Source organism: Carettochelys insculpta, chromosome 22 (genome assembly GCF_033958435.1).
Source record: "Carettochelys insculpta isolate YL-2023 chromosome 22, ASM3395843v1, whole genome shotgun sequence".
Classification (NCBI taxonomy): domain Eukaryota; kingdom Metazoa; phylum Chordata; order Testudines; family Carettochelyidae; genus Carettochelys; species Carettochelys insculpta.
Window position 1 is genome coordinate 2169478 of NC_134158.1, and position 6272 is coordinate 2175749.

General features: G+C 49.9%; 2 pseudogenes; both read left to right on the plus strand.

Moving 5' to 3' along the window:
• The first annotated feature begins 3830 nt into the window (after nucleotides 1-3830).
• Nucleotides 3831-4006, plus strand: LOC142025348 (U2 spliceosomal RNA; annotated as a pseudogene).
• Nucleotides 4007-5803: 1797 nt separating this feature from the next.
• On the plus strand, nucleotides 5804-5980 carry LOC142025346 (U2 spliceosomal RNA; annotated as a pseudogene).
• Nucleotides 5981-6272: the final 292 nt, after the last annotated feature.

Below are 6272 nucleotides of genomic sequence, written 5' to 3' on the forward strand. Positions count from 1 at the left end.
CTACTTGACTGCTTTTTGTTTTGCTATTTATCATCTGTAAAAGCAGTTAAATGCATATTTAGCACCTCATTAGCAAGTGCGCGGCTGGGGCACTTTGGAATTGCAGCGCTGGTCTAGATGGGGGTCCTTTTCAAAAGAACCCCGGCAACTTCGAAATCCCCTTATTCCTATCAGCAAATTAAAATAAGGGGATTTCCACATCTGGACCAGCTGCGCAGCGCGAGCCGCTGCAATTTCCAAGTGCTGCCCCCCACCCCGCCCCCCGCATTCTAAAGAGAGTCTCATTAGTAATCTTCAAAATGGCGATTTGCATGGACACTTTGAAGTTTTGGGCTAGTGTAGACATAGCCACTTTGTTTGATGTGACTCTGGATTTCTCCCCTTCCTACCGCTCTTCTGATGTGCCCACTTTGATTCCGGTTTGTCAACCTTGATGACTACTTTTGGTTGTCTGTGCCTTAAATATTGAGTCTTATGGTCTGAAGATGTAGGTCTATTCCAGAAAAGCTCACCGCTTAATAAATTATTTTGTTAGCCTTTAAAATGCTCATAGACTGCTCTTTTTTTTGCAGAGAAAAGAATCCGTGTGTTTGTAAGAGGCAGGTCTGCTCTAGGTCAGCAGGCCTCCAGGGCTGGTGAAAGCAGAGGGCTGCAAGTCCCCTTCATCAGCACTCCCATGATAAAAATTGTTCCAGCCCCCCTGGCCAGACCTGGTTTGGTTAACCATTAAGAACAGATTGAAACTTTTTGATTGTGCAGGTTTAAGACAAAGAGGAGACGCAACTGAAGACAGTTGGCAGTTTTTCCATGGGGCCTAAAAGGGCCTAAAAGCAAGCAAGCTGCACCCCTGTAGTATAAAACTCTTTCAGTTCTGTGTAATGTTCACCTGTATCTGACATTGAATTCAGTGTGATGGTTTTGAAATTAACTTGCTGTTCAGTCTCAGTACTGATTGTATCTGTGCTAATGAAAGCTCCTTGTTGTGTGAGTGAGAATGGATGCTGTACGTGTGCGAGACTGTCACCAGACGTTCCAGGAAGCGATCAGGACAGACCCTTCGTGCTGCAGATCATTACAAGGTGAGCAGTGGGCAACTCTAAGGAGAGAGGCGGTGAGAAACAGTCCTCAGTCAGCAGTAGCAGGCTGGGCCAATAGAAGACGAGCCTGTAGAGTGAGAGGGAAAAGGCGAGCGGTGGGCGCATTGCCACCTAGAAAGGCTGGCGCACTCTGGGATGAAGCGGGGCTTGGCCCACGAGAGCTTATGCTCCAGAATGTTAGTCTCTGAGGTGCCCCAGGACTTGTTGTTTTTACAGTGCACTGCAGGGCAGTCCCAAGGGGGTATTAACCCTGAGCGAAATGCAAGTCCCCTCTCTCATGCGCTCTGCTCCTGCTTGTCCCCCTCCCTGCCCCCGCTCCCCCCAGCTGTTGGTCACCCCTTGGGAACAAGGCTGGGATGTTGGCCCAGCTGAGTTGGTGCTTCCTCTGTAAAACCCGGGCTCAGACTCAGCCTTCCCGTTAACTTTTCCCAGGCACCTGTGGAATGAATTTGTTCCGTGCACCCTTCATGGGAAATGTGACACGTCCCCTCCATATCAGTAGTCTGACAAAGCGCGGGGGGGGGTGAGGTCAAGGGGTTCGGCGTGTGGGAGGGGGGCTCAGGGCTGGTGCAGAGGGTTGGGGGTGAGGGTGCTGCCTGGGCGTGCGGGCTCTGGGGTGGAGCCAGGTCTGAAGGGCTTCGGGTGCCGGCTGGCTCCGGGCTACAGCAGAGAGGACCCCACCCCAGCTCTCCCCCCAACACAGCCCCCAGGCTGAGGCAGGGGGAGGCGCCACGTGGGGCTGGGCTGGGAGATCGGCATCCCTCCCCTGCCCTCAGTGGGTCTGGGGCTGGCGGGGGCTTCCCTGGGCCGGGGGGTTCCCCAGCTGCAGCAGGTCCCTGCCAGGCTGGGGCGCCTTTCCCCTGACAGCGGCAGGCTCGGGCCAGTTGGGTCCCGCAGCGCCCTGCTTGCAGGGGACGTCGCCCCAGGTGACCTCCGAGAGCAGCGTTCACCCCCAGCGGGGCTAAGCGGCGCCACGTGTCCCCCACCCCCGGGAGCAGCCCCAGCTCCTCGCCCCCGCCAGGAGGCCCGGCCCCGGCACAGCCCAGCGCCGAGCTCCCCGCACAGCGGCCAACGCCCCGTGAGCTCAGCGCCCCGGGAGGGGCTGGCCGGGGAGCCCCGTTACTCCCGGAGCAGCAGCCGGGCGGGGCGGGGCACGTCCCTTTCGCGTCCCGCTCCCCCAGGCGCGCGGGAGCTGCAGGGGCGGCCCCAGCGCGGCAGCGGCGGAGGGCGCCGGGCTCGAACCTCGGCTCTGGGGAGCCCGCGGGCGCGGGCGGCTTTAGCGCGCCCCCTGGCGGCCGCAGGTGGTCACTGCCGGCAGGGAGCTGAAGCCACCTAAGCAGCCGCCCGGGCTGACCAGACCCTCCAAGCACCTGGTGTAACCCTGACATTTCCCGCCCCCCGCCCCCCGCCCCAGCGTGATCTGACCCAGAGCCCCTCCACCGCCTTCCAGCCTTGCCTGATCCAGACCCCCGCCCACAATGCATCCACCCCCCCCCCCCGGCACCCCGCAGTCTGGTGTGAGCCAGGTGCCCTGCTGCAAAGCCCTGAGTAGCATGAGGGATCTGCCATCAATCAAACTTTAGCCACGCCCTCTTTCCCTTTAGCCCCGCCCCTTTCACCAGCAGTTCTGTCCCAACCCTTTCAGCTCTGCCCGCCTCGCATTGGAAGTCCTGCCCTGGCGCGTCACTTCCGGGGGGTGTGGCCTACCATGAGACTATGGCAGACGTGTAGAGTTTACTGCGTGCAGAAGCATCGGCCCCCGGCTCTCCAATGGCTCTGCGGTGTCAGCGCGCTGCCGCGAGGGGGCGGGCTGCATGCAGATGAGGTGTTTTAATTAGGTGTTTCTAGTGTTACAGCGGAGTTATGAGGTGGGAGAGGTTTTGCTTTGAGCAGCTAGAAAGGAGCTGCAGGATGAAGAAAGTAGGTGAACTTGCCGATCTGTGAAAATCTTGTTGCGCTGCTCACATGTGAGCCATTGGGCTTAGTCCTTGTGACATTCAAAAGTGTCCAGATGAATGGGCTGTGTAAAACTGTGACAACGTGTTGTGTTTTGGTTTTTTGTAGCCTAAAATCAAGTGTAGTATATTAGAAAGTTGTGAAATAAGTTGCTATTATGTTTGAATGATATGCAGGCTGATGGTGTCTGATGTGATTAGGTGATGTAGAGATTTTTGTACAGGGTATATCATAGGGTATTGCCAATATTCTGACAGGTAATTATCAAGCTCCTTTGTGTTTTTTTTCTTTTTTTCATTATTTTATCTATTTTTTTTGTTTTTTTTATGGTTGTAATTTATTATTTAATGTATTTTATTTCATTTTATTTTTTCTGGCACTTTATGGGTTGGGGAGTTTTATGTTCAAAGATTTCTTTTTTCTCACGGACTGGCCGATAAGCTGATATTGTTTATTGTCTATCTGTAAAATACTCCCCTTTTTGATTCTCCCCCAGGGACTGGGATTGATCCAAAGGCCAATATCTTTTTTTGTCTGTTACTTGTAAAGTATTTTCCCCTTTTTCTTCTCAGGATAGGGATTGGTTAAAAGGCCTATATATTATATTCTCTGTTACTTGTAACTCTGTTTTTTTGTCTATCTGAGACTAGATGGGTTTCTTGTGTAACGACTAAGACACTGTTTACTGTATATTACGCTCCATAACCTGTTCTGGTTTCTCAGGTGACATATCCTTGTGTATGTTAATTTGTTATGCTCCTTGCTGTATTTGAAACTTTCCCTCAATAAAACTCATTCAATCTGTTCTTATCAGTTTAATATCTGAGATGTTCTCTTTCTGAGAACTATCTATTAAAGGGATTTTTGAAACTGGGAGCTGGACTAGGAGCTTGCTCCATCCATTCCAAGCATCAGCCTGGTATTGCAGTATTTCCAGGAATGGTGCATCTCCTTTTGGGGGCAGTAATATTGTTACAAAAATAGATTTTAACTTTTAAGCTATATCTACAATACCCAAAAACTTCCAAATGGCCATGTAATTGGTCATTTTGATGTTTACTAATGAAATGCAGAAGTACATATTGAGTGTGTCATACGCATGCAGGTAGTTATGGCCCTTTGAAAAAGACACAGCTGGATACTCCAGATAGAGGTTCTTTTTTAAAAGGACCCTGGCTACTTCAAAGTCCCCCTATTCCTTTGAGCAGGGGGCAATCAGGAGACTTTGAAGTAGCTGAGGTCCTTTTGAAAAGGAGCTCTGTCTGGACGAGCCGTATCAATTTTGAAGTGCTGCGGCTGCCTGCATGCTAATTAGGTGCTGAATATGTATTTCAGAGCTTCATTAGTAAACTTTGAAATGGCTGTTTGCATGGCCATTTGGAAGTTTTTGGCGAGTGTAGACACGGCCTAAAGGTCTGACTTGTCAATTAAAACTAGTCTGTTTTGGGGAGTGGTGCTTCACCCACTGAGCATGCCTTAATTGCATCCCGCTCAAGGGTGTTGTGTGCCACGGACATGCGATAAAAGGTGCAAGTGTTGTGGACATCCATTGGACCCTCTTCCCCACGTTCTCCGTGGCTGCCTGGTGCATTTGGCTGCTTGGCAGAGCCGCCATAACGCCATCCAGGGCGGTCTGGTGAAAGGGCTCCCTCGGACCCTTGGATCCATCGCCGTAGACTCTTCCATCCCTGGCACTGACAGCCTCCTGCAGCCGGACATCGTCGTGACGGACGAGTGGTCCAAGAAGGTCCTCATCGTGGACATAACGGTGCCCTTTGAGAACCGCACGGTGGCCTTCCGCAACACCCAGGTCAAGAAACTATACAAGTATGCCCCGTTGGCGGACACCCTGCAGTCCTGGGGCTACTCGGTGGAGGTCCATGCATTGCTCGTGGGGGCACTGGGTGCCTGGGGCCCCCTGAATGACGGGGTACTGGAGGCTTGCGAGGTCAGTTGCTGTTATGCTCGACTGATACACAGGCTGATGGTGCCATCAGGTGGTCCAGGGACATTTACATAGAGCTTATCACGGGCCATCGCCAGTACTGTGACAGCTGATTACTGAGCTCCTTTGGCGTTTTCTTTTTTTTTTTCTTATTTTATCTATTATTTTTCTTTTTTTTTCTTTTTGTATTTTAGTTTTTTAAAAATAGTTTTTTTATTTTTTTAGTTTTATTTTTTTTTCTCCCTGGCACTTAATGGGTCGGGGAGTCTTATGCACAAAGTTTTTTTTTTTTATTCTTTTTCCTCTCAGAGATTGGCCAAAAGGCCGATATTTTATGTTGGCTGCTACCTGTAAAACATTCCCGCTTTCTTCTCTCAGGGACTAGCCAAAAGGCCAATATTTTATATTGTCTGTTACTTGTAAAATATTCTCTTTTTTTTTTTCCTCTTCTCAGGGACTGGCCAATAAGCCGATATTTTATATTGTCTATTATCTGTAAAATATTCCCTCTTTTTTTTTTCCTTCCTAGGGATTGGGATTGGTCAAAAGGCCAATATTTTATTTTGCCTGTTACCTGTAAAATATTCCTTCTTTTTCTTCTCAGGGTAGGGATTGGTCAAAAGGCTGATATTTTGTATTGTCTGGTATTTGTGGCTGTGTTTTGTCTATCTGAGACTAGATGGGTTCCTTTTGCAAGTATTAAGACACTGTTTACTGTATATAATGTGCCATAACCCCTTCTGGTTTCTCAGATGATATATCCTTGTGTATGTTAATTTGTCATGCTCTTTGCTGTATTTAAAACATTCCCCTAATAAACCTCATTTAATCTGTTCTTATCAGCTTAATATCTGATACGTCCTCTATGTGAGGACTATATATTAAATGGATTTTTGGAACAGAGAGATGGAATAGAAGCTTGCTCCATCCACTCGACGCATCGACCTGGTATTGCAGTACTTCCAGGAACGGTGCACGTCCCTTTCTTGGCAAGTCTTTCCTTCCTGTGCCAAGAAGGCGATCATCTTCTCCTCAAACCTGGCACATGAGGCAGGGCCCCTTGCAAAGGCCTTGGTGATCACAACTTTCAACGTGCCAATGGGAGTCTTTATCTCACTTGGGATCTGCAAAGAGTCCACAGCCACTGGCAGTTCACACAGCACCGCAAAGGCTTTTGTCCTCTACTCGAGGTCTACTCCCCCGTATGCGACACCTCGTTAGAGAATCAATGGCTTTTGTTAGAAGGGCCTCAATTGGGTCATCTTCCCTACCCT